The 14545-nt window shown below is 37.7% G+C and overlaps 1 protein-coding gene across 1 annotated transcript in view; it reads right to left on the bottom strand.

The window, feature by feature from the left end:
- Positions 1-14545, bottom strand: part of ARHGAP15 (Rho GTPase activating protein 15) — a 323268-nt gene that overhangs the window by 203155 nt on the left and 105568 nt on the right. The gene's annotated exons all lie outside the window — the stretch shown is intronic.

Below are 14545 nucleotides of genomic sequence, written 5' to 3'. Positions count from 1 at the left end.
AAATTCAAGCATGAAATAATGACAAGATATTGTCCTAATTACAGTGGAAACAAAACAAAAAATTAAATTCCCTTTTATCCCTTATAGTATCTCAAACTGAGACATCACTGAGGACATTCAAATATGAAAACACCACAATCTACCTTTGTCTACCTTGCTAAAGGTCCCTTTCTTTCTAAAGTACTCCCTTATCAGACACAACCAGCTGTGCACTCAAAAGATTGAGAAAATGCTACAAACCATCCACTGATAGGCCTACATTTTAATATTTTAACTTTAAAAAATCCACTCCGTTCACAACAGAAAATAATGATTCATGTATTGTTTTCAAATATTTTATCTGAAGTCATCCTATTGAAAGGCCTGCTTTCATACTGGACTCAAAAAATCTGAATAAAACAGAAACAGAAGTAACTTTTCAACTCAGAAGCAGGTGGTGGAGAATTTATTAGTGCTTACCTCTCTGAAATCTTCTACTCTCACTTACAAAACAAAATTTATTATAATAAAATGCTGTAGAAATCAATGAGAAGCAGAGAGCCTTTCAGAAGCTGTACATATGGCATCCAAGTTTATGGTAGAATCTCCTTCTATTTGAATAAAACATGGCATTTCAAAATAAATTAAGAGAAAACAAAGGAGATGAAAGCAGGAATATCTTATGACCTTCTTGAAAAATGTTATTATTTTTTCTGCGCAGGGAATATTTTCAACACCACAGCTCAACATCAAAATATGGGTATATAATATTCCGTTAACTTCTGATTAAGTGCACTCTACATATTCACAAAAGCACATGGAGTCCTTGGAAATTTTACATTTTAGCTGGGGAATTAAATCAATAGAATTCCATGGCCAGTCTCCACAACCTTGGGAAACAACAGAAAAAAATATTAGAGTTGAGAAGAAAGGGAAGACAACTCAGGAATCAAGAGAGTCCCACACTGAACTCCATGAGTCTGACTTGTCACTGCTTTCCTAAAATTCAGATCTAATCAAGCTGGGTTTGTGTTTTTCTGGAAGACCACGTTGGTCTGTTCACCTTTATCCTGGTTTTAGCTTCGTGACCCACCCAAAACCACTCAGGTGATGGGCTGCAATGCTGCTCTGCACAACAATCAACCCACAGAGAACAGGGTATTTTACTGTGCACTACCTGGTTTAGCCAAAAATCAAGTTCCATTTTCTAACTGCAAAGGTTGCAGCAAAGAAAAGCACATAAACATTGTGGAATGAGCCCTGCAGGTCCTGAAAACACATGGATCTTTAGATGCAGACAGCCCACCACGGAGCTCTGGACATGCCCACGATTGCCAGCAGATGCAATTCTAAGAAAATATATATTTTATTCCCTGCACAACCATATTTTTGCTGCAATTCCTCCCCAGCCAGGCAGGAGGTTCCTTCCTCAGGGCTCAAAACCCCACCACACCTTTCAGAGCTTGCCATCACATCACTGCTGCAGGAGGACAGGCTTTGCAAAGCCAAGTCCTGATGGCCTTATAGAGAAATGCACACCTTACCTATTTCTCACAAGTTTTCTCCATCTCTTCCCTTCATTCCCTACCTCTAGCTAAGCTCACTGAGCTCAACTTCACTGCACCAGCTCCTACAAGAAAAATATTTGTGCCACTGGTATCCAACACACAAATAGCCTTGCTTACTCCTTTCCTAGAAAGGTGCAAGTAGAAAGCAAACAAAAAAAACCCCTAAAATATGAAACAGCATTTCTTATCCTCTAGCTTCTTCCTTTTTTTTTTTTTTTTTTAATGAATTCTCTCTCACAGTAGGGCCAACTCTGGACTAAAGAGGCTACAGCCTCCTCTGAATGGTTACCAGGTTTTCTGCCTTACTCACTGTAAAGACATCTGTACTGAATAGAGACTTATAATTTCTGAGCAGATTTCATCTCAGAACTGACTTTACTCCTATTTAGTGGCACCAAATCCTTACCCGATGAAGTAAAGATCTTTTATATAATTATAAATATGTAGCACCTATAAAATCAAACTTCTGAAATCCATGGAAGAAGCAAGTAAAATTTTGGCTCATTCAGGCAGGAATCTCCATTCCCGTCTTCATTTTCTCAAAATGTTGTTTTCTGCACTGTTGCTGTGACTACATCAGTGGAAGTTTAACTACATTCTTCCTAATAAACAGCAAAACCATTGACTGAAAAAATCCACATTGTTTTTAATGAAATAAGACTTATCTCATCAATAATCTGATGAGCCAGGCTGTCTTTCACTCACTATACCAGTGAATTTCCTTGATAGATTGGCTTAAGCAAATCTTGCCTGGCTTTTTGATCAGTGTAAAATCATAGAATTTGGCGCAAAACACTGAAATGTTTTAACCTAAAGGCTTTATTTTAGACACCTGAAGCTTCTGAATGCCAGCACAGCAGCAAACAGAAATAGAACCGGTATTTATTGAGAAATAGAACAAGTTATGACACTTTTTGTAGGAATCAGCAGTGATATTTGAAACAAAGGAATCTCATCCAGTCCACAGATATTATAAATAGAGCTGTGCAATAACCAGGATACCACGAAGGAAGAATCAAACAAAAACCAAAGCCAGAAATCTGCGTCCACCTGGGGGTGGGGAACTGTCTGAACGCCGCAAAAGTAAAATTCAGAGGATTTATTATTGATAACTGAAACGGTGACCTCTCTGGTCTTGCATGTTTTGTGATGTAACCTGTGATTTCTGCCAAGCACTTATAACAGTTCTCATCACAACATGAACTGATAGTGTGATATGTTAACATCACCACTAATGCACGCCAGCATTACACTTCTCTCTCTTCGGTTAGACAGCTTTCCTTCAGGCCATCAGACACTGGAGGTCTGCACAAAAAATGTACCTCTCCAAAGCAAGCAAATCCCCATGAATCTGAGCACAATTAAACCAGTTCTACTTAAAATGGCTTACTGATTCCTGCTTTTCATTTGAAATCGGGCAGACACCACGAAGTTCAGATACAATTCCAGATTTTTAAATTGTTTCAAGCCCAGTAGTGCCTACATTTGCTGTCTCTTTCAGACCTATCTAAAAATAACATTCAGCAAAAGAAAGAAGATAAAAAGTAAGAATTTTAATATCCTGTTTTGCTATTTTTCTTTATTCCTTTCTAATATCAGATAACCTAATAATACAACATATAATAAATATTTAAGGGGAAATAGCAATGAATTTACATTGTGCTTTCTAGAGTCTCTTCTTGAAAGGCTGATTGCTCACAAATTGTAATGGGTCTATTTTACAAAATGTATTTTTCTTTCATGATGTGATTCTTTAGTCTTAATATTCACTTGATTCCCACTGATTACGATAGAATATGCACAAGAACAACAGTAGAGGGGACAAGATGGAGCTACAGAAATATTCTCCTTTTAGGTGCACACACACTCTTCAGGTCCTAAAAGTATAAATGTGTCTTTAGACGTGCCCTGGAGTCCTCATTACCAGTCTAATGAAAATAAACTCAGTGAATGTATAGACTGCAAAAGCATTGGGGCAAAGGAGCTTTCACCCTAAAAAAACCCAAAGAAAACACCAAAATAAAACCAAAACAAAAACAAACAAACAAAACCCCCAGCAGCACAGGATTGTTTTTCCCATCTTTAACCCTTCCCCATGTTCCCTAGGGTGGTACCTCAACTCCTTGAAGAGCTGAACTTCAACATGCATAGTAAATACATTTTTAATGGTTTTAACCAGCTACCAGCATTTTTTTCCACCTGAGAAGGAAATTTGGACAGTTTATTGCTACAGAGGCATTGGGGTTCCAACCTCGCATACTACCTGAGAAAGGCTGTGGGTTTCTTCTTCAAGAACAGTTCTAAATCCTTACTTTTCCCCTTACTCCTTCCTCTTTCCCTTCCCAAGCAGCCAAATCTCTTAATCATGCATCTTTCAATTCCCTTCCAAGGGGCCAGCTGGCCCTTTCATTGTGCTCTTGGATAGCCAAACACTGGGACTTCCTATCTCATTTCTTCTTGTAAGAGACACCAAACATTTATTTGCCCCCTAAATGCACTTTTCAGTGTAATATGGAGCAGGCTACTCATCTGAGGAGCCACACAAATGAAGGAGAGCACTACAGATTTTAGGGGTAAGTGAGAAAAATCGCATAGGAATTCATGTGGGGGGAAGAAAAAAAGAATAATCTCTTCCCTTATGCTACAGGCATGCTCTGACAGTGATATGTTTAACATTTCCCTGCACACGGAGGGCTACAAAAGCATTAATACACACAATGAAGAGAACAGTTTGCTGTAGTTCCAAAGCATGGTTAGAACAGCACAACAGTTAATCACGCTGTAGACATGTAAAAAAGCAGAAACACCAGCATCATCTGCCATAGAAACCAACATGAAACCCCTCCTTGCAACATGCACCTCTACTCCCAAGCCCTATTCAGAAAGAGTTAAAATATGAAATAAAATTATAAAGGCACCAATGATATTTTTATAACAGAGCTATCGCGAGTAAGCTGTATTTTAGAGAAACATTGCACATTTTGATGACTGTCAAAATTTACATAACTTACTCTACATGAATTAACTATGAGGTATAAAATGCAACTTTGGCTAAATAAACCCTCAGCAATTGTAAAGCAGTATTTCAAGCACCGCTAGAATAACAGCAGACTGAAGGATTAAACCAAAAGCGATGGATACTGAGCGTAGAGGTCTACCCAATATTTAGTTATTGTTGTGAAATAAATTAAACAGTCGGGGAAGGTAATCTTTAGAAATACAGATGATAATTCTAGCTGCTGTAGTACTTTTTATTTTTATTTTTAAGGGGTGTTTGTCAATTTAGTGCCTACAATCAAAACTCTGACATATTAGGGTAATGAACTGGGTCTGGGAATTACCAGAAAACACATAAATACTCGAATTTCTTGAAAACATGAAGTGTTAAGAGAAACAAATTCCAGTCTTTAACATCTGTCCTACAGATTCTTACCATTTATCTGCTGATCAAAATTTCGAACGGTGCCAAAAAAAATCATGAAGTCAAAAGGACTTGGTGGGGGGAATCTTTGTTTCTCTCTAAAAGCCTAAAAGTTATACTCAACTGCAGCACAAAGAGTAAAGAGGTTGTTATTCATATTAACTACATTTACATTCCTATCGCAACATCCAGAGAGCTAATAGTGGGGTTATTAACATAACAAACGTAAATGTTCTATATAAATAATACTGTTTCAGGCCAGCAACCGCTCATCTGACAGCATTTAGGCACAGGCTCAACATCTGTTTATGAACACTTTGCCTAATGATATCATCAGATATCATTAAGTGCGGCAGAATACAGCACAGAGGCAGGTGCAGCTGCCTTCAGTACCCATCACAGAGGAAGAAAAGAGCTGCATTCCCGATCCGAAAACCCATCATTAGGACAATTTTCTTCGACAAACCAGCCCTGTGATTTCAATCTGTATATCACCTGTAATTGTAGTTTTTAGCAAGAAGCTGATTCTATACATTTAGCGACGAATCACGTTGATGGCCTGAATACTGGAAACACATTTGTGCTACCAGCTGCGGCAGCTTTTTTTAGAGCCTGTGTTAACAAAATACTGCTAACAAGGCAATGCTTGGAGTGCAGCTTTGTTTCTCTTTCTTGTTCATAGTGTTTAGATGTGCATAATTATGGAGATTAGCAATTGATTGCTTCTCAATAATAATTGATTATTGGTCACTGAACCTTCCCCAAAGCACTTCGCTGAAGGTGAGGACAGGTGATAAGTTCATTCTCAGCACATCCAGGAAACCGAAAGGAGAGGTCCAAAAGAACCTTCGATTTGTACATCAGTTTCCATGATAAACAGACCAAAGGAATAATAGAATATCCCAAAGCCTCGTTTGCCCGGAGGCAAATTGTAGAGATCATAGCAAGCCTGCAGAATTCTCCCTGTGGACTATGTAAGAAACATACATCATTTTTATATATGTCAGTTGTTCTTTGATTTGAAAATATTTCTACCCATTTAATTTATCTTTTTCAGTCAGTTTTCTTAAATTGTACAATTTAAGGCTTATATCAAAGAATGAATATCATTTCTGAATACCCCAAAAATGAAACAAACTGACAAAATAATGCAAGTCTCTTTAGCAGAAATGTACAAATATTGAGGCATCTATTGTCACTGACTTCAAAATCACTATACCCTTTTGATCTGCTTTATATCCATCAAAATTTTGGTCTGTAGTGACTGCCTTGATGCAACGTAACATAATGTTGGGAATATAACACAATGCCACAGCTAAAATTTAAAGGCGAATGCTCTTATTTTTGGCTTAATCACCCACTGTCAATTTGGACAGCAAATATCCAATTTAAATTTATTGGAGTGCATGGAAGCCACTCAGACAATAAAGTATCTGTAGCATTCATAAAACGGTAAACATCATTTCTTCTTGGCTGTTCACAAGTATTTTGAACAGTTGAGACCCATTTTTCTAACCCTATTCTGTTTACAGAAAAATGTAATTGTAAGCCTGACATATACCATTTATCTTTAGACAACCTTTTTTTTTTGAAATGTAGAATTTTGCAAGGACATGACTCCTCTCTGGCAGAGTGAACTTTACAACCTGATTCATGAAAAATGCAGTTTGTTTAAAGTTAGCCTGCTCCATTTTGAGAAGATTTTTGCGCTAAAATGAGAAACAGATTGCACAATTATGATTCAGAAGGAAAATGCCCAAGATAGAGGGCTGGGGTTTGAGCAAGAGGAGGTGCCAGGACCAGAGCTGGGGCTGGGTTTCTGCTCAAAGAAGAAATGCATATCATGAATGTGCTCATTTTTAAGAGGGTCTCTGCCAGCCTTTGTGTTGTTTTCCTTAAAGGCAGCACAACAATAGCAAAAAACTCAAATTAAACATCACATGCATGATCCAACCCAGCACCAAGGGCTGCTCAGTGCTTATACCCAACCGCTTTTTCACCAACTCCTACATGTGGACTTGAAAGAATAGAGAAGGTGTTTGAACCAAAATATTTTAGATAGCAGCAGGTATTTTCATGAATCTAGACAAAAACCTAAAAACCATGGATGTTCTGTATCTGTGCACTCTACAGAAAGGGCTTTCTTTCTAAAGCAGCTTTAATTCAACCTCTGTTTGTGCACACAATTAGATGAGGAGATAATTTCCAAGCACAATGACTTGCAGGTGCAAATAGTGATATAGATAACAAACTATCTGATCTGTGGGCACAGATAGATAGTTAGACATCTAGAATCCTTATGTGCAGCCATAAATAATTGCATCCTCAATTATTTATACAAATAAAGAGAGGAGGCCAGCCTGGATGAGGGGGAGAATTGAAGGGAGGATAAAAATAAAAGGAAAACAAGCAGTAAAGCAAACCAGTACTTGATGCAGAGCAGGTTATTTTTGGTCCTAAACCCCAATATTTTCAAAATACAGAGGCAACATTAGGATTTCATGTTACTGCCTCTCTGATGCCAAATAGGGATCCCTCATATTTTAAATACCAGGCCTTTTTTGAATTTCAGACTGCTGCAGGATTTGCACCAGAGCAGATGAAGCGATGTAGTTTCTCTTGTGCAAAATGAAGGTATGAACCAGTAATGTAAACAGTGAATTGCTTCAGCAAGTCTGAGGCTGGGTGAAAAATGGTTCCTGCTACGTTTTGCATTAGTTTTTAATGTGTCTGTTAAACAAGTAAATTGATGTAACTGTAGAGACGGCTGACACTTTCTCCCTCCAAAAACATCCTCAAAACAACCCTTTTAGAACAGACAAAAGCTAAACAGATTTTTATAAATTTGGGAAGAATCCTCAGCACAGAGTATTCATGCATAAAAATCCAAGTAATATTTATATTACATAAATTGTACCATCATATGTGTTATATATATATATATATCTATATATCTATACACAAACTACTATAAACATTGTGAAGTTTGGAAAACAAATTATTTTGAAGTTTGCATAATGACTCTGTTCATTATCCATTCCCTACATGCACAGAGAGAGATATGTATCTTTCATCACATGGACACATGCAGACATTTTACATAGATATAGACATTTACAATTATTGGCTTGCTTCAAAACTATCCAATGTTTCATTTTACTTTTCTCTCATTAATGTGCCACAGTACTCAGGTTCTATTGGGGATTGTGCCCATCTCACTGGTGCAAGAGGGTGTCATTCCTTTAACTGAAGTGTCCACAGTGGGAAATTTTAGGAGAAAATAAAATAAGCTCTGAAGGTTCTGCTAACTTGGTGTCATTGTGCTGTGACTTCTTTGGGTCTCAAGTCAGACCCCCAGCAAATGAGGAGCATGTCAGCAGTGAGGAACCATAAAGACAAAAACAAGGATTGGGGATGGAAGAGTGGATTTGAGTACTGTGAGAGAGACCTGAAACTGTCTCTTCTTTCAATATCTCTTGCTTTTATTCCCTGTAGTCCCCACACTAGTTCATTGGACACTTTCAGAATATGGAAGACACAATCAAATCCCTGATTCACCCAAAGGTTATTTTCTGCTTTGTGAAGGATGTAGGAGTGCTCTGACAAAAGCAGGGTGTGATCCCATCACTGAAGGCTCTATCATGATGCCCATACATGAGCGCAGTGCTCATCTACATTCTTGTAGATCTGATATTTCCTAACTGCCTTGTTCAACCCACAATAACATTTTCAAACACTGCCTTTGTGACTTATTTTCTACCCTATGGCCTGAGCTGAGAGGCTGTATGATCCACTCTTCTTGCTCCTTTTTTTTCCTTTTTAGCCATCCCTTCCTTAATCCTCTCTCTTATGCTTTATCTTCTACATCCTTTCTCCTTTCTATTAATAAGCTTCCCCATGGCACTTTCCTAAACTTCACAATTATCCCCAAAATAAAAGATTTAAAACAAAAAGAAAATATACTGCTATAAAATGATGTCTTTAATTGTTTAAGTTTCTCCTTTGTCTTAATTACCTATATAGCTCTGTTCAGATGGCAATTACTCAGGGTAAAGGAAGTCATTGGGCTCTAAATGTGTATCTTTAAAGGGTCTGGCATGTTTTGTGTGTTACTATTAGATAAAAAACCACATATAAATAACAGTAATTTTATTCAGGCTTATTTCTCATGTTGTGCATGCAACTACTACTCATGTGAATTTGTTGTTATGACAAAAGGCTTTTCCCTATGCAACAAAATTTGGCTTTGATATCAACAGCAGTGGTTGGAGAGGACCATCAATGGATCAGGTTCTCTTTTTTAATTGATAGATTATTGTCCATCATTTTAGGGCAGTGCACTTAAAAACATGACTGTCCATTTATAGCATTTGCCACCTGTTCCTGGTGCTTTACAATATTGACAGACCAGAGCAAAGAACGTGTGCTGGGGACATTTTCATGGTTACTGCTGGATTTCAGTCCTATATTCAATTTTAAGAGTGGGTTGGAAAAAAATATCATCCAATTACTAGACATTCCTATTTTGCCTCTTTCTACACAAAATCAAACTTTTTTTTTTTGTCTTCCTGGATAAGGCTGGCCTCAGAGGCAAAACATAGTGTAATTTGTTGGAAAGTCTCAAGCACAATATCTAATTTGTATGTAGTTCTCAAATATGATATTGTTTAAAGGCAAAAAAATGTTACTCAAAAACCCATTAACTCTGACAACAGTACAGATCTGAGGGGGACCGTAAACAATGAATCTTCACTCAAGATAGCTTCAAATTCAGAAGAACTGCAACCTACAAATACATTTTTTGGATTTACTTTGGCATTAAAGAGAGTGAACCACCTTTATTTTTCAAGCTAAACACTTCAGCTTGGGGTAAGGGTTTAGAAAACATGAAGCCAACATTAACCCATGAAGCAATTTCTGCTCGAAGGCTCAAAGCTTAGAACGGAATCCTAAAAGTGGCCGCTGATTTACCGGTTCCAGTGCTCAGTGATAAACAATTTAGACTCCTATAAACAATGATTTAATTGTGACATTATTATCCTTTCCCTTTTCACATCTTTCAGAGTGATTTCAAGAGGACAGGGAGAATCTCAGACCTGCAGGTCCCCTGGCCCTTAGCAGACCAGGGGTGATTTCTGGAAGGAATTACAGCATTTTGATACAACCTAAGGGAGTCCTGCACGCCACCCAAAGGTGCATCCTTTCTCCACATCCCCTAAAACCCCTCCTGCTCCAGCTGTGCCACAAATCTGATCCCTCTGACACAAGCAATGGCTCCTTTTATTTTTCCAAGGTTACCTACTAATGGAGGCAGCATGATTTCGGACACAGGTCATTAGGTCTGTTTACGTTTCCAGTCTCTGCTCTTCCCCACAAATACTGAAATTTCCTTTTTCCAGGGACAGGATTCTGGCATTTTGATGTAAAACTGCTGCTGTCAAAACCCTGGACAAGCCCATGGTGGCTCAGCTGAGCTCCAAGGAGAGCAGCAGGGCTGGGGTTGCCTCTCAGGGACCACCCACCCTCCAAAACAGCATTTCCCAATCTGCTCCAAGCATAATCTCATTTTCCTTCTCCAAATACCCAGCCTTGCCTTCTGGAAAGTGAGTATTATTTTTTCCTCTCTCAATCGTAATTTTAGCTCCGATATTGTTAGCTACAACTTGAAACAGGAACAGAAATTGGACAAAACAAGATCTTAACCTTGAGGGTCTTGAACTTCAAGTGGTTTTAAAACCGTAGTTGAGTCAAATTTGGATTTCCATAGGAGCTGCTAATTATTTATACAAAATATGGGGGTGTCATCACACTTAGGAGTATCACAGTAACAGATCTGAAGAGAAAATACACCATGCTTCTCCTGAACAGCAATCCCTTTGCAGGGCTTTGTAGGAATTTCGTATTTTAAATCATGAACATTTTTAGGCTTTATGCTCCATTAGATGGACATGGAGAAAACAGAATGAATGAAGCTGGATTAAAATGGTGGAAGGTGACGTTAATTGGAATTTGAACATTTACATATTTTTCTCATTACTTTTTCAAGTAATGTTTCTTAAAAGGAGGCAATACATTGTCAATACAAATTCTCAATAGGAATGCGGCTTAATACCATGCAATTGGCTTTTTATCAAATTCCGCTGGAGCAACTTCTCTGCCATCTGAGCAGGTTTTTTGCTAAATGCCACTGAAGTGGCGTCACTTCAAAACAACACTAGGCAAGGTTTTGTTTGGTTTTGTGCTTTGTTTTCAGCACCCAAGGGGCTTGAGCAGAGAGCACCACTGCCAGGCAGTAATTACAAGGAGGTGAGGTACCTAGGATTTACCATGGGCAGACAACCAGAGGTTCATGAATCGTGGCTCGTTTTCTTTTATCCATATAAAAATGTCTTGAATTTGAGACCAACATCCATGTAATATTGTGAAGTACTCAATAACAACAAACTACCATATGTCATGCAACCCTGCCTACACTATTTGAAAACCAGTTAATACTTTTTCATTTACTGCTATGTACATGAAGGGAGGAGGAGAAGGCTGTAACTATCAAGCTCTTTTCCCCATTCTTGCAGAAATTTCAGGTTGCTGTAGTAATCAAACAGAGTAATATTTATTCATGAGTACATTTGAATAACCTACAGACTTTCAACAGCTATATCAGGTAGTTAAACATGAAGTGCCCTCAAATACAGTTTCATCCCTGGTTTCCTTTGTGTACACTCAGTTTGAGATAACCATACTGAATTGTATATAAATTAAGTTTCCTATCATTTAGCCATAATTTAACATATTTGACAAATCCCTAAAGTTAAAAGGCATTATGGTACCTAGGCTATTCAAAATCATCCACTTGGGAGGAACCTGCTCTGTGAAGAACAGATTAAAGATGGTATTTTTTTTTTTTTGAGAATTTCTTATGCTTTATACAATTCAACGCTAATTTTTAGCAACAGCGTAAATATTCCATGTGTCCTTTACTTAGTAGTAAAGCTGGGTCCATGGAAGACAATATAAAACCTTGAAACTAATAAAAACACTTCCAGAATGAAGGCTCAAAATAATTCATTGCCAAAAAGATAGAAATAATACATGTATCTTTGATTTATAGTGATCATGTTCTGAAATAACCTTAATTTAATAGATAAAATATACCAATGATTTTGTAAAATTGTAAAGAGATACTAAAGGTTTTCTTAAATTTGATGGGAAGATATGTTATCTATTGTTTCCACTTCTAATATACATGTGTAAAGCATTTACTAGAGCACTGCTTTATAAACAGCACAAGATGGAAGTATCTGAACACTTAGGTTGTCACCTTAAAACAAACTGTCACACATTTTTCTTCACACATTTGAAACCCAACTTATCAACCTTAACAAGTGTTGTTATCAAAAGAATTTTGGTGCCTTTGTTCTTTCCCTTTTGCAAGTAAATTACACTTTTAGGATTTATTAAGACAAGAAACAATTTTTGAATAGCAGGTCAAAACTCTCTATGGAAAAATTCTCATTACTTTCTAGCCCGAAGCAGTATTTACCACTCCAACTTATCCATCTTTTTCCTGTTTTTTATATATCTATATTTCCAGAATCTTGTTTCTGTGCCTAATGCTATAACATTGCAGCAGTTTGTTCAAAGCAACACTCTTATTTTTGCTCTTAGCCGGTGCTATACAAACCCTGATCAATTATTGAAGTGTAAGCCCTGAAGTAACACAGCCATTACTGCAGCAGGCAGATAAAAATGGAACACTTTTAGCTACAGTATATTTACTTTAGAGTTTCAGCAAACAAACCAACAAGTTAAACTACCTTGTCTTTCACTTTGTTTGATGTACTAATATTTCCTGCATGTTCAAAAGTCTTTCTTTTAAAACAAAGTTACTGAAATGTTATGGCTGCTTGTTTGTGAGGACACCTAAGCTTAAATATTTGCATGAAACAGCCTTGAGATATAGAAAATTCAGCATTAAAGTAGTACAAATCTAATACAGAAGCTGCTATCTGTAGTGCCATAAGAGCCACAGTTTTTTATGAGCTGTCTGGTATTTAAGTTCGCCAAACTGCAGAGCCTGCATATTGTAATGACATTAAAAATGATGCTGGGAGGTATCTTAAACAACAAACAACATCACTGAGGAAAGTATTCATTAAAGACAAGAAAGAAAAATCAAATTAGAGGTGTTGGAAATTTCTCATGGAAATCAACTGCTAATCACTTGTGGACTTTTCTCCTTCTGCAGCTCACTTCTCTCCACACAAAGGAGTGCCCAAGATGCAGTTTTTTGTTGAAATGCTTTCTTATGTAATTATACAGAATCTATTTCATAGCGACGCCAGTTCAAGACTACAACTATTCATCTTCTGATGGCGCTGCATGTGCATCTGCACACAAGATATAATGTTTTTCAGTTTAAATGTCTGTTCTGGGTTTTAAGGACTAAATGATAGTGAAGATGACTGGAAACGTTCCAGAATTTCCTATATAAACTGCTTAGAAAAACCAAAAATTAGTACTTATGCTACAGAACTAATAATGTTTGACATTTGCATTTTATCACTTACGGCATGAAGAGCGGGAAGAACTTGTCCCAGGAAGTTTGGGGGGGAAACGATAAAAAAACTCAGTTTTAGAAATGGATGTTTAAAAAAAGCCTGCGTAGTTTTCGCTCAGTTTTCAGCTGTTCTTTTTCTCCAGCTCCCAGAGGAAAGCAGGCCGCGTGGCTCGCAAACACCATACGTGAACAGCTTAGGAGAAGTGATCTCATGAATACACAAGTGTGCCACCACGTCCCACTTGGAGGCATGTGATAACTGGATATAGTAGCCACGAGTAAAAAAAGCTCCATCTACTTAGGTGGCTTCACAGGTTTGGACAAAAAAACAAATCCAGTATCATGATGAAGTGTTCATATTTGGTTTTTTTTTACTCTTTACAGGCAAGAGTGAGAAGTGGCCGAGGGACCTGGGATTGTTCAGCCTGGAGAAAAGGAGGCTGAATGGGGAGCCTCTCACTCTCAGCAACTCTCTAACAGGATGGTGTAGCCAGTTGGGATCAGTCTCTTCCCAAATAACAAAAGAGTGAGAGGAAACAGCCTTAAGTTGCACCAGGGGAGGTTAAAATTGAATATTAGGAAAAATTTCTTCACTAAAATGGTGGTAGGGCATTGGAAAAGACTACCCAGAGAAGTTGTGGTATCACTGCACCTTCAAGTATAAAAAATGAGTAGGTGTGGTGCTTAGGTATCCCTAAAGTATCCCTACTTTACTAGAGGACATGGCAGGAGAAGGTTAATTGCTGGACTCAATGTTCTTAGAGGTCTTTTCCAACCTTAGTGGTTCTGTACGTTTGCATCCTTGAGGACATTCACAAATATTTTGACCAACGTTGGCAACACTACTGGTCCACACAAGCACTATGTGTAGGGCTGATAAGCAGGTATCAATCACACCATTTCCTCAAACACTTGAATTTGCCAAATTCATTCCAGCTTTGAAAACAAAGAAGGAACCATTCCTGCTCAGCACAAAGACGACAAAGCAGCAAGTGGCATCTGCAAATTGTGGAAACCTGG

The sequence above is a fragment of the Ammospiza nelsoni genome, chromosome 7, assembly GCF_027579445.1.
Source record: "Ammospiza nelsoni isolate bAmmNel1 chromosome 7, bAmmNel1.pri, whole genome shotgun sequence".
NCBI lineage: Eukaryota > Metazoa > Chordata > Aves > Passeriformes > Passerellidae > Ammospiza > Ammospiza nelsoni.
The sequence above is the reverse complement of the archived record's forward strand: the minus strand, read 5'-3'. Positions and strand labels throughout refer to the sequence as shown.